This window comes from Sapajus apella, unplaced genomic scaffold (assembly GCF_009761245.1).
Source record: "Sapajus apella isolate SASKATOON/1434 unplaced genomic scaffold, GSC_monkey_1.0 scaffold94, whole genome shotgun sequence".
In the NCBI taxonomy this organism is placed as follows: domain Eukaryota; kingdom Metazoa; phylum Chordata; class Mammalia; order Primates; family Cebidae; genus Sapajus; species Sapajus apella.
In genome coordinates this window covers 4350685-4367508 of record NW_022437034.1, presented here as the reverse complement: position 1 = coordinate 4367508, position 16824 = coordinate 4350685, and the positions used below count along the sequence as shown (strand labels likewise).

The following is a 16824-nucleotide window of genomic DNA, read 5'->3' as shown; positions in this document are numbered from 1 at the left end:
GTTAAATATAGAGTTACCAAATGACCCAGCAATTTTACTCCTGGGTGTATATTCCTAAGAATTGAAAACAAATGTCCACAAAAACTTGTAAATGAATTTTTGTGACAGCATTATTCACAATAGCCAAAAAAAGGTACAAACAACTCAAATGACTATCAACTGATAAATGGAGAAGCAAAATGTGGCATATCCAACCATACAATGGCGTTTTCCTGGCAACAAAGAAGAAAGATATATACTGCAATATGGATGAAGCATGAAAACAGTATGCCAAGTGAAATAATGCAGCCACAGAAGATTACATACTGTATTCATATGAAATGTTCATAATAGGTAAATCTATAGAGACAGCAGATTAGTGGTCACCTAGGAATGGGGGCAATTTATATGAAATATACCTAAGGTTGTGATTGCATTTATGTGAAATATTCAGAAGAGGCAAATCTATTAGATAAAAAGTACCTAGGGATGGGGACAAGGGAAGTATTCAAAGATAATGAGGAGTAACTGCTAATGGAAACAGGATTTTGGTTTTGTGGGAACTTTTTTTTTTTTTTTTGAGGGAGTTCGTTCTGTAGTGCAATGGCATGATCTCCGCTCACTGCAACCTCCGCCTCCTGGGTTCAAGTGACTCCCCTGCCTCAGCCTCCCACGTAGCTGGGACAACAGGCAGGCACCACCACCCCAGCTAGTTTTTTGTATTTTCAGTAGAGATGGGGCTTCACCATGTTGGGCAGGCTGGTCTTGAACTGACCTCAGGTGATCCATCCACCTTGGCCTCCCAAAGTGCTGGGATTATAGGCGTGAGCCACAGCACCCGGCTGATCATTTTTTTTTTTTTAAGACAGGATCTCGCTCTGTCGTCCACGCTGGAGTGCAATGGCACAATCACAGCCCACTATAGCCTCGACCTGCCAGGCTCAAGTGATCCATCCTCAGCCTCTCGAGTAACCGGGAACATAGGTGCATGCCACCACACCCGGCTCATTGTGTGTGCGCGCGCGCGCGCGTGTGTGTGTGTGTGTGTGTGTGTTGTTTTTTTTCTTTGAGACAGAGTCTCACTCTGTCGCCCAGGGTGGAGTGCAACAGTGTGATCTTGGCTCACTCCAACCTCCATGCCCTGGGTTCAAACAATTCTCTTGCCTCAGACGCCCAAGTAGCTGGGACTACAGGTGCCCACCACCACTCCGGGCTAAGTTTTGTATTCTTAGTAGAGACAGGGTTTCACCATGTTGGTCAGGCTGGTCTTAAACTCCTGACTTCAAGTAATCTACCCGCCTCAGCCTCTCAAAGTGCTGGGATTACAGGAGTGAGCCACCGTGCCTGGCCCAAGTACTAGATCTTATTCGTTGTGTCTTACTATATTTTTGTACCTATTAACCATCCTCATATCCTCATTCTCCCCGCTGCCACACATACACATACACACTATACTCTTCATAGCCTCTGGTAAACATCATTCTACTCTCTATCTCTATGAGTTCAATTGTTTTAATTTTTAGCTCCCACAAATGGGTGGGAACATGAGAAGTTTGTCTTTCTTTTTTTTTTTTTTTGAGATGGAGTCTCGCTCTTGTTACCCAGGCTGGAGTGCAATGGCGCGATCTCGGCTCACCGCAACCTCCGTCTCCTGGGTTCAGGCAATTCTCCTGCCTCAGCCTCCTGAGTAGCTGGGATTACAGGCACGTGCCACCATGCCCAGCTAATTTTTTGTATTTTTAGTAGAGACGGGGTTTCACCATGTTGACCAGGATGGTCTCGATCTCTTGACCTCGTGATCCACCCGCCTCGGCCTCCCAAAGTGCTGGGATTACAGGCTTGAGCCACCGCGCCCGGCCTGAGAAGTTTGTCTTTCTGTGCCTGGCTTATTTCACTGAACATAGTATCTTCCAGTTCGAGCCATTCTCCTGCCTCAGCCTCCTGAGTAACTGGGACTACAGGCACATGCCACCACACCTGGCTAATTTTTGTGTTTTTAATAGAGACAGGGGTTTCACCATGTTGGCCAGGCTGGTCTTGAACTCCTGACCACAAGTGAGCCACCTGCCTTGGCCTTCCCAAGTGTTGGAATTACAGGTGTGAGCCACTGCACCTGGCCAGATATCTCTTTGATGTACTGATTTGTTTTCTTTTGGGTTAGTATCCAGCAGTAGGATTGCTGGATTATATTAATATGATAGTCCTGCTGGGCGCGGTGGCTCACACCTGTAATCCCAGCACTTTGGGAGGCTGAGGTGGGCAGATCACCTGAGGTGAGGAGTTTGAGACCAGCCTGACCAATATGGTGAAACCCCATCTTTATTAAAAAAATATATATATATATGATAGTCCTACTTTTAGGTTTTTGAGGAGCCTTCATCCTGTTCTCCATAGTGACTGTACAAATTTACATGTCTACCAATGGTGTATGAGAATTTTCTTTTCTCCATATCCTCACTAGCATTCACTATTGACTGTCTTTTGGATAAAAGCTATTTTAACTAGGGTGAGTTGATATCTCGTAGTTTTGATGTACATTTCTCCGATGATCGGTGATGTTGAGCATCTTTTTAGATACCTGTTGGCCTGTTGGGGCAAGGTTAATTTTTTACTACACGGACAGGAATACAGAAAGTAGGGAAGAATTGGATCTATTAATGCAATCAATCTGCCGTAGTCGTTCCATTAAAAGTATTCCTTAAATTGACTGGGCATGGCAGCGCACGCCTGTAATCCCAGCACTTTGCGAGGCCAAAGCAAGTGGACCATTTGAGGTCAGCAGTTCGAGACCAGTCTGGCCAACATGGTGAAACCGTCTCTACTAAAATTACAAAAATTAGCTGGGCCTGGTGGCTGTGCCTGTAATCCAAACTACTCAGGAGGCGGAGTAGGAGAATCGCTTGAACCTGGGAGGTAGAGGTTGTAGTGAACTGAGATCGCACCACTGCACTGCAGCCTGTGTAACAAAACAAGACTCTGTCTCAACAACAACAAAAGTATTCCTTAAATTGATATAGCATATGCAGCAGTGATGTTTCACTTCTGGATTGCCTTAAGAACTAACACTGGCTGGGCGTGGTGGCTAACCCCTGTAATCCCAGCACTTTGGGAGGCCGAGGCGGGCGGATCACGAAGTCAAAACATGGAGACCATCTTGGCCAACATGGTGAAACCTCGTCTCTACTAAAAATACAAAAACTAGCTGGGTGTGGTGGTGTGTGCCTGTAGTCTCAGCTACCTCAGAGGCTGGAGCAGGAGAATTGCTTGAACCCAGGAGGTGAAGGTTGCAGTGAGCCAAGATCATGCCACTGCACTCCAGCCTGGTGACAGAGCGAGAGTCCGTCTCAAAAAAAAAAAAAAAAAAACAACTAACATTAACTAATTTAGTCTAATTATAGATACCATAAGTAAATATCCCTCTTCTTTACTATTTGTCTGCATTAAGATTAATTACAATTATTTTTCCATTTCATAATTTTCTCAAAGTCATTGAAATGGATCTAAAACTTACCAACTTTGGCTCTAGGATTAACAAACAACAAAAAAACACCAGACAATTGTATATCATAGAGCATCCAGTGATGCTTACTCATATTAATAAAGTACTTCATACTTTTCCAAGAAATTTCAAAATAACATCAATTGACTTTTATAATGTCTTTGTGGGGATGGTAGGGCAATTATTATTATGGCCATTTGGTGAATGAAGAAATTTTTGCATAAAAGTTAAAAGAATTCACTCAGATACTATTAATGGTGGACTGGAATCTGGGTTCACTGATTCTAGTACTCATCCTTCCAAATAAGTTATTCTTTCTACCAACTTCCGTAATTTTGCGACTGAATGAACTGTAGATTCTAAACTCGGAGTTTTGCTTCACCAAATAAAACTTGAGATTCCTGGCATTCTTGCCTGGTTTGTTTGAGGTCTTGATAAGTTTATTTGGGTGGAAGAATGCATGGACCAGCCAAGCTCTACAAATCTTTCATACGCCCAATTCAGATTCTCTTTGTTTATAAGCAGAAGCTTTCTTCTGAAATGTAGCCTATTGTTTTCAGTAAAATATTCTTAAAATTTACAAATATTATCTATGCTTGATAGAATAGCTGTTAGATATCCCACAATAAATTATAGAACTTGAAAATATTTAATATTTAGGACTCAGACTGTTGATATTGAAAGGATAATGTATAGTGAATACATTACTAAGAAAGATACTAGAAAATGGAAAAAGAGCAAATGGAGTCTGCTACGCCTGTCATGGTATTCATAATTTTTCACAAATCAAAATTAATAGCCAATATATTTCCAATAACTGATACAATTCCTGGCACATTGCAAGTGCTCAACATATATTTCTTGAATGAATGAACACTGTGATATGGAAATCTGCTTCATATGGACAAACTGTCAGTTGGAAAATTACGTTTGAACCCTGTGAGGGCATCTGTCACTTCAACCCCAAAAAGATTCAAAATCAAACTTTTTAGCTTCTCTACAGACTCAGCTCAATTTCCCAATTTTTATTTTAATATTTTTGAGACAGAATCTTACTCTGTTGCTCAGGCTGGAGTGCAGTGGTGCAATCACAGCTAAGTGCAGCCTTCACTGCCCAGCCTCAAGCAATCCTCCCACCTCAACCTCCCTAGTAGCTGAGACTGCAGGTGGGCGCCACCATGCCTAGATCATTTTTCTATTTTTTTTGTAGAGACAGAGTCTTGCCATGTTGCTAAGGCTGGTCTCAAACTCCTAGGCTCAAGTAATCCTCCTACCTTGGTCTCCCAAACTACTGGTGTTAAAAGCATGATAAGCCACTGTGCTCAGCCCGAATGTTCTTATTTTGGTTGTTGATACCATTATTTTGCCAGTTCTAATTATTTCTGCAATATTCTTTTGCCATGTAAGGTAACATATTCATAGGTTTTCAAAATTAGGATGTGGACATCTTTGAGGGGCCATTATTCTGCCTACCAGAGTGAGCATCCCCGTTAAGGTCACATAACGTGGCTGGTCTGGCTACCTCACTGCAGCCATTTCCTACAATGCCAGCCAAAGTGCCAGCATATTAGTGACTAGAGTTGTTTCTGGTTTTAGCTACATTCTAGAATTCCTCGTGTCTTGATTTTCATGTCCCTACTCATAAGCAAGGAGGGCGTCTCTATCTCTTCTACTCCCAAGGCCCGTCCGCATGTCCACTGACATGGCGTTCACAGGTAAACTCATCCTCTTAACATTTTTTCCTCTGTTAAAGGTAAATAACATAAGGTTACTCCACTGCTTAAAATACTTTAATGCTTTCCCATTGTAGTTGTTACAGTACTTAACAGGTCTGCATGATCTAGCTTTTGCCTACCTCTCCAGTCTCCTCTCATATGAGCTCCTTCCTTCCTTACTGCATTGTAGCCACATTGAATTTCTTTAGCTCCTTAAATGCACCAAGTTTTGTGTGTGTGTGTGTGTGTGTGTGTATTCTGCTACATGGACCTCACATGTACAGATACACAGTAATATTCTCTCTCTCTCCAAATGCTCTTATTCACACACTTCATCTGGCTAACTCAGTTCTCAGTTTAAATGTCATTTCTTTAGTGATACTTTTCTTCTGATATTAATCTAAACTATGTCCCTTGTGTTATTCTTTCCCATAGCACCCTGATGGTTTCCTTTTTTTCTTTTCTTTTTTTTTTTTTTTTTTTAGGTGGAATTTCACTCTTGTTGCCCATGCTGGAGTGCAATGACATGATCTCAACTCACTGCAACCTCCGCCTCTCGGGTTCAAGTGATTCTCCTGCTTTGGTCTCCTGAGTAGCTGGGACTACTACAGGCATGCGCCACTATGCTCAGCTTCTTAAAATTTAATTTAATTTAATTTGATTTTATTTTATTTTAAGTAGATACTGGGTTTCACCATGTTGGCCAGGTTGGTTTCGAACTCCTGATCTCAGGTGATCCCCCCATCACCTTGGCCTTCCAAAGTGCTGAGCTACTACTGTGCCATGTTTCTTTGCCATATATATATATATATATATATTTTAGATGGAGTCTCACTCTGTTACCCAGGCTGGAGTGCAGTGGCACGATCTCAGCTCACAGCAACCTCTGCCTCCTGGTTTCAAGTGATTCTTGTGCCTCAGCCTCCCAAGTAGTTGGAATTACAGACATGCACCTCCATGCCCAGCTAATTTTTGTATTTTTCTTTTTTTTTTTCAGTAGAGACGGGGTTTCACCATGTTAGCCATGCTGGTCTCAAACCCCTGACCTCAGGTGATCCACCCACGTCAGCCTCCCAAAGTACTAAGATTACAGGTGTGAGCCACAGTGCCTGGCCTGGTTTCCTTATTATTTTCACTTGTCAAATGTGTATGTATGTATATTTGTGTGTGTGTGTGTGTGTGTGTTTTATGCTGTACATACATACATTTTTGTTTTTTTGATTTTTTGTCTTTGAGACAGAATCTCCCTCTGTCGCCCAGGCTGGAATGCAGTGACATGATCTCAGCTCACTGCAACCTCTGCCTCCCAGGTGCAAGCAATTCTCCTGTCTCAGCCTCCTGAGTAGCTGGGATTACAGGTACATGCCACCATGCCCAGCTAATTTCTGTATTTTTAGTAGAGAGGGAGTTTCACTATATTGGTGAGGCTGGTCTTGAGCTCCTGACCTCAGGTGATCCACCTACCTCGGCCTCCCAAAGTTGGGATTACAGGTGTGAACCACAGTGTCTGGCCTGGTTTCCTTATTATTTTCACTTGTCAAATGTGTATGTATGTATATTTGTGTGTGTGCGTTTTTTCTTTTGCTAGGTATTGATAAATGCTAAATCTTTTTTTTTTTTTAAGACGGAGTTTCGCTCTTGTTACCCAGGCTGGAGTGCAATGGCGCGATCTCGGCTCACCGCAACCTCCGCCTCCTGGGTTCAGGCAATTCTCCTGCCTCAGCCTCCTGAGTAGCTGGGACTACACGCACGCGCCACCATGCCCAGCTAATTTTTTTTTTGTAGTTTTAGTAGAGACGGGGTTTCACCATGTTGACCAGGATGGTCTTGATCTCTTGACCTTGTGATCCACCCGCCTCGGCCTCCCAAAGTGCTGGGATTACAGGCTTGAGCCACCGCGCCCGGCTGATAAATGCTAAATCTTGATAATTTTACACATCCAATAATTGGAATAATTTCCCACAGATTAGCTTTAGGTTCCCAAAATCTCAATCCTGCTTCTCTTCTACTGTCCACGTAGTGTCTTTTTTTTGAGACAGAGTCTAACTGTCACCCAGGCTGGAGTGCAGTGGTGAGATCTCGGCTCACTGCAGCCGCTGCCTCTCAGGTTCAAGCAATTCTCCTGCCTCAGCCTCCTGAGTAGCTGGGATTACAGGGATCCGCCACCACACCCAACTAATTTTTTGTACTTTTAGTAGAGACAGGGTTTCACTGTGTTGGCCAGGCTGGTCTCGAACTCCTGACCTCGTGATCCATCTTTGATGTTAGATTATTGGACACATTAAAATAACTTTAAGAGTTCTGGCCCTGCACCTTTGTTTTACAATGCTGGGTGGATTAGCACAATGGGTGATTGGAGTATTCTTGGAAGCCAACTGGGACAGCTGGCAATATCTTAACTACACATGGAAGTGACTGTGGGTTACAAAAATATATCCCAGTAAATTCAAACCAAATGTATTCCTAACTCAACTTCCCTTCAGCTAAATTTAAAAAATGCTTACTTTGCCACTTCAACACTAGACAAAGGGAAACATTGTGGAGGGAAGTCACTAAGGACTGAATATTGCAGTTTAAAATACTTTACTTTTACAAATTTTACAAAAGCATAGGACAGTGTGAACATATTACTAGAGACCCTTCCAGGGACTTGGAAAGGGCTAGTGCAAATGGGGGCCCCTGAAGTTGAAGCCTCCTTGGCTTCACAATAAATCTGCTTCAGGGTCTAGGGCCATTTTAATTACTGAGTAAACTGTCAACATTCAGAGCCAGCACTATGTAGGGCCAGTGAATATGTCAATTATAGCTCCATTTGAGGCAGGTTTTTTTTTTTTTTTTTTGAGATGGAGTCTGACTCTGTCCCAGGCTGGACTGCAATGGTGTGATCTCGGCTCACTGCAGCCTCTGCTTTCTGGGCTCAAATGATTCTCCTGCCTCAGCCTCCTGAGTAGCTGGGATTACAGGTGTGCGCCACAACGCCCAGCTCATTTTTGTATTTTTAGTAGAGATCAGGTTTCACCATGTTGGACAGGCTGTTCTTGAACTCCTGACCTCAGGTGATCCACCTGCCTCAAAGTGCTGGGATTACAGGCGTGTGCCACCACGCCCAGCTGAGAGATTTTCTAACAGGAAGACACCTTTTTCTCTTGTGTCAAAGGGCTCCCTTCTATTTATTTAGATTAGTGATTCTCAAACTCCTTTTTTTTCTTTTTCTCTTTTTTTTGAGACGGAGTCTCGATCTGTCACTAGTGTAGAGTGCAGTGGCGCAATCTTGGCTTACTGTAACCTCCGCTCCTGTGTTCAAGCGATTCTCCTGCCTTAGCCTCCCAAGTAGCTACAACTACAGGCAAGTGCCATCACTCCCAGCTATTTTTTGTATTTTTAGTAGAGATGGGTTTCACCGTGTTCGCCAGGATGGTCTCCATCTCTTGACCTTGTGATCTGTCCCCCTTGGCCTCCCAAGTGTTGGGATTACAGGTGTGAGCCACCATGCCCGACCTCTTTGGTTTTATGGTTACTTTACATGCCTAAAAAGTATTGAGGACTTCAAAAAGCTTTTTTGTGGATTATATTTATCAACATTTGCTATATTAGGAATTAAAGCAAACATGTAAAATATTTATTCATTTAAAACAACAATAATAAATCTGTTATATGTTAACATAACATTAATAATAATAATAATTATTATTATTATTTTGAGATGGAGTTTCACTCTTGTTACCCAGGCTGGAGTGCAATGGCACAATCTCAGCTCACCGCAACCTCCGCCTCCTGGGTTCAAGCAATTCTCCTGCCTCAGCCTCCCGAGTAGCTGGGACTACAGGCATGTGCCACCATGCCCAGCTAATTTTTGTATTTTTAGTAGAGACAAGGTTTCACCATGTTGACCAGGATGGTCTCGATCTCTTGACCTTGTGATCCACCCGCCCCGGCCTCCCAAAGTGCTGGGATTATAATAATTATTTTTTGAGATAGGTTCTGGCCATATTGCCCAGGCTGATTTTAAACTCGTGGGCTCAGGTGATCTTCCCACCTCAGCCTCCCGAAATTACAGGTGTGAGCATTTCACTTGGCCTAATAACATTTTTAATGAAAAATAACTGTTTTCCAAAGCAAAAAGAATTTAGTGAGAAGAGTGGCATTATTTTACATTTCTGCAAATCTCTTCAGTGTCTGGGCTAATAGAAGATTCTCATATCTGCATCTGCATTCAATCTGTTGCAATATCACAGGCATGTAGCCTCTGGAAGACCCCACTGTATTGTTATTGGAGTCAAAAAGGGAAATAAAGTCTTAGTATGAAAATAATTTTGACCTTGTGAATTCCCTGACTACACTTTCAGAACCATTGATTTAGACATCATTATATCTACTTTTTAGTTACTTAGTGCTCCCAAAGTACCCTCTCTGACTCTTTCTGTAGCTGTGTAATCAACCTCACCTCCTGCGTCCTGCATAAGAGTCAAATGTTAGTTATTGCTATACTTTTTAGCACACATGGAAAACTTTAGAAAGAACAATTCTTAATGAATAACAAGTCTTAGAAACACATTTTTGTCTTTCACTAACAAGGAAAAATTATCTCCATTGTATTATTCCTGATAGTACAGGGAGATATAGTTACTTTATGACTAAGGCAAATGTTAGACTGAGACCAAACACAATGTCGGGTGCCTTATATAAATTAATGTTACTGGAGAATCATGTCTGTGTGTGAGGCATGTGTTAAGTGCTTTACGTACATTATCTTATTTTATTCTCACAAGAATCTTACAAGATGGGTAGTACGGTCGTTCTTATTTTACAGATGAGTAAACGGATACGGAGAGGTTGTTAATGCCTAGTGTTACACACGACTGAGGTAGGATTATGAATTCAGATAGCCTGACCCCGAGCAGTCAGTCTGCTATCTACTGATAAGTTATAAATGTAGGAAGTAGAGCAAGATTAGCATAAAATGAGTGCTGAGATGTGAGAGGGAGTTTAGCAAAGCAAAAAGCCTTTAGGGACAAGACAACTGAGCTACCAAGATTGAATTTATATTATTTTCCACCCTAGAAAAATTCTGCTTTACTTTCCACACTCTCAGGTTCCTCTTCTAATTTTTAAGATATTTTACTGCTGGTGGCCTCGTCGCTTAGGCCTGACGCTGACGCTGAAATCAACAGGAGCGGGGCGGGGGGCGGGACGGGGGCGAACCTGTGGTAACCACAGTAACGGTGGCGGGGCGAGAACCCTGAGCAAGCGCGTTACATCCCAGGCCCGCTCGCCCACACCACGGCGGCCGGTCCCGGCCCCTCCTCTAGGCCTCAGACTCCACGGCCCGGCCACGGGTGGGGGCAAGAGGCCCGGGCTGGGCGCCTGCGCAGTCGCCGAGGCGCTGGTGTGATCGAGCTCACGTAGCGAGGGCTGCAGTCGCCTCCTCCCTGGCGCTGCCGGCGCGGCCTAGAGGTTATAAAAGGGCTAGCGGGCTCCCTCTGCTGACCAGTCGCGCCGCCAGCGGGCTGAGGGCCGGGGAGTAGACAGCTGCTCCGAGTGGAGGCGACAAGAGACTGAAGAGCGCGCCGCCCTGCCGTCCCACTTCCCAGGTGAGACGCTCCCTCGACCCCGCAGGCTGAGGCTGAGGCCACAGGCCAGCAGTGGTTCTTCTCGGACGGCTGCGGCGATCCGGTCCTCCCCGCTGTGGTGGGAACTGCTGGGGCGGGGATTCCCCAGGTTACCGCAGCAGCCTCGGTACCTTCCCTGCGGGAGTCTCGGCCCTTCGCCCTGCGCCACGCGACTCCCGGCGGCTCCCCTCCTTCTTGCCCCTCTTCCCGCCTCCGTCCCCTGGTGCGCCTCCGGCCCCTGGGGCTGCTGCAGCCTCAGTCCCCGCCCAGGGACCAAGACTTTCTTGAATTTTCCTTCCCGGGAGGAATCACCCTGTTGATTTTTTTTTTCCCCAAGTTCTCCCGCACCTGGTCCTCCCTAACGAGACAGAGGGGAACGCGAGCGCGGGGCGTGGGCTTTTGGCCGCCACAGCCGCAGATGGTTTGCATGTGACGGTGGAGAGAGGATTTTAAGGCTTGGAACTAAAGCCGAAGCGCGCCAGGCATTTTTGCCCTATTGAAAGTCGTCAGGAGCGGGGGGACCCCCCCCCCAGAAAGTTCCGGCTGAACTCATCTGTTGCGCGCTGCCGTGCTGCCTCAGCAGCTAGACGTAGCCCGGGGCGCCGAGTTTTGTGCTCCTTGCACCCAGGAAGTCGAGTCTTTGGTAACCTTGTCGTCAGGGAAGCTTCCTTCCCTCTTCTTCCCCAGAACTTGTTTTTAAAGAGACAAGAGCTCTTCTCTCAATCTCTGTCTCTGTGTCTGTCTCTTGTCATCGGAGAATTTGCAGCTTTTAAATGTCCACATCAGTCCAACAAATTCTATGGTTGTGTAAGGATTTTGAGTTGGATTATATGACTGGCCCCCGGATGTATGTTTCAATGGGGAGGAAGGATGGTATGATAAGTATGAGAAACTCTCTCTTAAATAATCGAGTCTGTTAAATACAAATTCAGTGTTTAGACACTAACATCTTACGCGTTCCGAATAGAGTGAAGACTTTTGGAATTTTGCGCTGTTTTCTTTAAGAAAGGTTTGAAGAAGCAGCTAGATCCTCTTTTAGGAATTGATTTAAAAGGCCAGAGAGACTTGCCAATTTCCACTTAACTGTTTCTGGTTTCTCCGAGAGCGGTGGTTCTTGGACTTTCCCTTGGAAGGCACTCGGAGGGGATGAAATAGCCACTACGTGGGGGCGGGGGAGGGGCAAAGACGTGGCAGCAGTGTTCTTTCATCAATTTTTTACTCTCTCTCTTTTTAAAGTTCTAGTTAGAGACATATTTCCCCTTTTAGGTTTAGATATAGCTTATGAATGAGGCTAGTCTTTTCCTAAAATAATCAGGTGAAAAATTCAGCCTGCATAGCAGGAACATTGGAAGTTAATTTAAAAAACAAGCGGATTTTTAAAATCAAGTTTCTATGGAGAAAATGGGTATCCTAAGAGGATATATTAAAGAAACTGAAAGTGAACAATCTCAAATATATTTTGTCTTGATTTGAAATGTGAATAGACACCCCTTGATTTCTTTTTCTTTTTTTTTTTTTTTTTTTGGCTTGTGAGTGTAATTTAAGAATCTTAAATATGAACTTCAAATTTTACTTCTTTCGTTATGTGAGCAGCATAGATTTTATAACTTACCTTTAATAATAGTTATGGTCAGTTTTGGTTTTGGGACATTGTGCCTTAAGTCCTGCCACTGTTTTTGATAGCTGATGGCAAATGCTTCTTAGATTTACATATACTAACTAGGAAAAGGACTACTTCTGTCTCTTTTAAATGGATAGTGCTGTTTTTATTGACATTTTCATGAGTTTTATTTTGAAGTACTGAAAACCAGGACTTTGGTAGGACTTTGGCCAGTTTGTATTTTGATGGTAAAACAGATGAAAAATATGTACAACTTCTAATTATGCCAAAAAAAAAAAAATAGATGGTGCAAAAGACTATAGAAAAAAAAAGTTATATAATGTCTGTGTAGTGAGGGTTGTTGCAGATGAATCTTGGCTTTTTGGCAAGGAGCCATTAACCTTTTCTATTGTTTAAGAGTAAGCTGTATACTGAAAAGCAGTATTTTTCAGTAGGGCAAAAAAGTTCAAAAGGCATTTATTCCGGGGATGAAGCAAGAGCTGGGACAGCCATAAACCTTGTGAGCCTGCCTTTCTGTGGAAGCAATGCTTTATTTTACTTAGCAACCAGTTATCACGTAGGATGTAATTATTGCTCTTGAATGTATCTATGAGATACATAATAGTGGTTCTCAAACTATTTTAAGGTCATGAACTCCTTTGAGAACCTGATGGAAGGTGTGGTCCTAGGTCAGAAAATGCAAATACACCCTACATGGAATTTTATGTGTCACTTCCTGCTCCTCATTCAAGTCCATCCATAAACTCTGTTGTAAGAACCCCTAAAAAGTAAAATAGATGTGAAGCTACTCTTTAAGAATATCTAGGCATCTTGAATATTTCTGAAAATTGAGCTGGGCGTATCTGATTGGACTCAGATGACCTTAATACATTTTTGCCCAAAGGGTTTTAACAAAAGTTAATAGGTTATTAGAATTGTTGAATTGCTAAATTGTCTAGTCTGTGAAAATATATCATATTGCATGCTCTGTCATATATGGTAACTTATCTTTGGTTCTCCATTCTGAAAGTGGAACAGGCTTGGAAGTAAACAAAAATGAATTGCACAGACCCTTGGCATTAAACTTTATTGCTTTTCTTGAAGTGAGATCTTGAATCTTGTAATTAAACAATAACGTGTTAAGTTTAAATATATGAATATAAGACAGACCAAATAAAATGAGTATATATGTGAAACTAGTTAAAGCTTTGTATTTCTACTCAACGAAATTTACTTGTGTAAATTGAAGCTGTCCTGTCATTAGTTTTTCTCTAGCCAAATAAGAATTGCACCTGGACCAGGTGCAGTGGCCCATGCCTGTAATCCCAGCACTTTGGGAGGCTGAGGTGGGTGGATTACGAGGTCAAGAAATTGAGGCCATCCTGGCCAAAATGGCAAAACCCCGTCTCTACTAAAATTTCAAAAATTAGCTGGGCATGGTGGCGCACCCCTTTAGTCACAGCTACTCGGGAGGCTGAGTCAGGAAAATTGCTGGAACCCGGAAGGCAGTGAGCCAAGATTATGCCATTGCACTCTAGCCTGGTGACAGAGCGAGACTACATCTCAAAAAACAAAAAAACAGCTGGGCATGGTGGCTCATGTAATCCAGCACTTTGGGAGGCTGAGGTGGGTGGATCACCTGATGTCAGGAGTTTGAGACCAGCCTGGCCAACATGGTGAAACCCCATCTCTACTAAAAATACAAAAAATTAGCCAGGTGTGGTGGCATGTGCCTGTAATCCCAGCTACTCTTGAGGCTGAGGCAGGAGAATTGCTTGAACCGGGGAGGCGGAGGTTGCAGTAAGCCAAGGTCGCACCATTGCACTCCAGCCTGGGCAACAAGAGCAAGTCTCTGTCTCAAAAAAAAAAAAATAAATAAAATAAAAAATAAAAAAATTGCACCTGAACAGAAGCTTAGGCAACTCAAAAGGACTCTCTTTTCGGTTAGATACAACAGCAGTTTTTAAACTTGATGTGACAAAAAACATTCTTTTTCCTGGTCTTCCTGTGGATGATGAGTATGACAGTATATTTGGTTCGACATTTGCTAAAAATACATTATATAGATTCGGACTTCTTACCAAACTGCCATCATTGGTGAGCGAGTACTATATTGGACTTCCTCTTCTTCCTGTTCAGTGTTTCATATAAATGTGTCCCTATGTTATTAGTTTGCTTATTTCTTATTTAAATAGTAATATTTAATGGAATTAGTACTCCACCTTTCTCCCTCTCTCTCCTTTTTTAAAGAGATAGGATCTTTCTCTGTTGCAGTGGCATGACCATAGTTCACTGCAGCCTGGAACTCCTGGGTTCAAGCAATCCTTCTGCCTCAGCCTCCTGGTGTAGCTGGGAGTACAGTTGCATGCTACCATGCCTAGCTAATTCTTAAATTTTTTGTAGAGATAGGGTCTTGCTCTGTTGACCAGGCTAGTTTCGAACTCCTGGCCTGAAGTGATCCTCCCACCTCAGCCCCACAAAGTGAGCCACCTTGCCTGGTCATCCTTGCTTTCTTGTTGGACACTTGAGCTGTTTCACCATTGTAAGTACTGCAAAGAGAGGACTGTAATTTAGTGGTTGATTTTATCAACCTGTATAACTACAATAAACTTTAACCAATTTTAAAATTTATATTTAAAATTTTTTTTTAGAGACAAGGTCTTACTATGTTGCCCAGGCATGGTGGCTCATGCCTGTAATCTCAGCACTTTGGAAGGCTGAGGCGGGAGGATCATTTGAGGCCAGGAGTTCAAGACCAGCCTGGTCAGCATAGTGAGACCCCATCTCTCTACAAAAAAAATTTTTTTTAATTAGTGGAGCATGGTTGCATGCATCTATAGTCTAACTACTTGGGAGGCTGAGGCGGGAGGATTGTTTGAGCTCAGGAGTTGGGTTCAAGTAGTTACAATATGCCCAGTAGACTAGAGGAGAATCAAGAGTGATGAGAAATGTTTCATAGAAGTAGGACATAAAAATTACATGATATACCACCATGTTGCTAACATTTTACTGGCTATTAAATCTGTAAGCACTGAATGGAAATGCATGTCTAGATTCACATCCTCTACAACCATGAATTCATTTTTCCCTGTTGTAGTGTATATAGTCTTATTTTGTCCATCTTTGCCTCAACTTGAGAACTTTGGATCTGGCATTAGACTAAAGAGAGAATTGAAGGCTAGAAAGATAAGAGGTAGACTGGGGTAAATAAAAGTGGAATTGTGGCAGAATAGTCTTTGGAGGGATGAAGTTGAGTATACTTGGGCCTCAGAGCAATAATCGATTTGTTAGGAGGAAAGGGACTGCTAAAGCCAGTTTTAAGTATTCTACTCTGACCTGAGTGGCCTTGGTTTAATAGTGTATATTCAGACATAAGAGTATATTTAACTTTTTTGTACTAAGAATAGTAATGTTATAGGTACATATGATACTTTGGCCTTCATCTCTGCAGGGTAATTTAAAAAAAGTTTCTCTAGATATTTCCATTACAGGAATCAAAGTTATTTGATTTTTGGAACTTCAGTAAAACCCAGGAATGAATAGCTAACAACTGTTATACAAGTAATAAAATTAAAAGGCATTGAACATTATATGAAACATCAGGTATCCTGTTACATGTGTCTGCAATATCGATTAACTGATTTTAAGTAGGCTCAAGACTTCTCTTATAATTCTAATCTTATATTAACTAGATTTGCATATCTAACTTCTCCAAAAATATCAAGAAATGTTTATTTTAGGATGGGTGTAGTGGCTCACATCTGCAATCCCAGTGCTTTGGAAGGCTGAGGCCGCTGTATCTCTGGAGCCCAGGAGTTCAATGCTGCTGTGAGCTCTGATTGTTCCACTGCACTCCAGCCTGGGAGACAGAGCCAGACCCTGCCTCAAGAAGAAAAAAGTTGGTGTTTCTAAAACCTAGTGGTTGAATTTAGGACTTCAAAACATTATTTTGTGTGTGACCTTTGTTCTTGTGCGATGTTTCTGACAACCTTCCTCCTTTATTTTAAACTCGGGCAACATAGTAATAGTCAAAGGTTACATGAAGAAATTCTCAAATTTACATGATTTCAAAATTTACAGTTCTTTTAACCTCAAAGATATTTTGAAAATAGACCTCGCCGGGTGCGGTGGCTAACGCCTGTAATCCTACCACTTTGGGAGGCTGAGGTGGGTGGATCACCTGAGGTCAGGAGTTCAAGATCCGCCTGGCCATCATGGTGAAACCCCATCTTTAGAAAAGAAAAAGAAATGAAAATAGACCACAATTTACTATGCCTGAATTTAAACAACTTAGTATTATATTTGAAAATAGCGAATAGTGACCATCGCCACCAAGTGGAGTAATAGTGATAAGTAAAACACTAATCTTTGAGGTAAGGGTGATTACTAATAAATTGAGTTAATTTATATATATATATATAT

General features: G+C 42.5%; 1 protein-coding gene across 3 annotated transcripts in view; it reads left to right on the top strand.

Moving 5' to 3' along the window:
• The first annotated feature begins 10470 nt into the window (after positions 1-10470).
• Positions 10471-16824, top strand: part of P4HA1 (prolyl 4-hydroxylase subunit alpha 1) — an 86002-nt gene continuing 79648 nt past the window's right edge. For all 3 annotated transcript variants that reach the window (XM_032256338.1, XM_032256336.1, XM_032256335.1), the window contains exon 1: positions 10471-10784. The gene's annotated coding sequence lies outside the window, so the exon portion shown is untranslated. The remainder of the gene's footprint in view (positions 10785-16824) is intronic.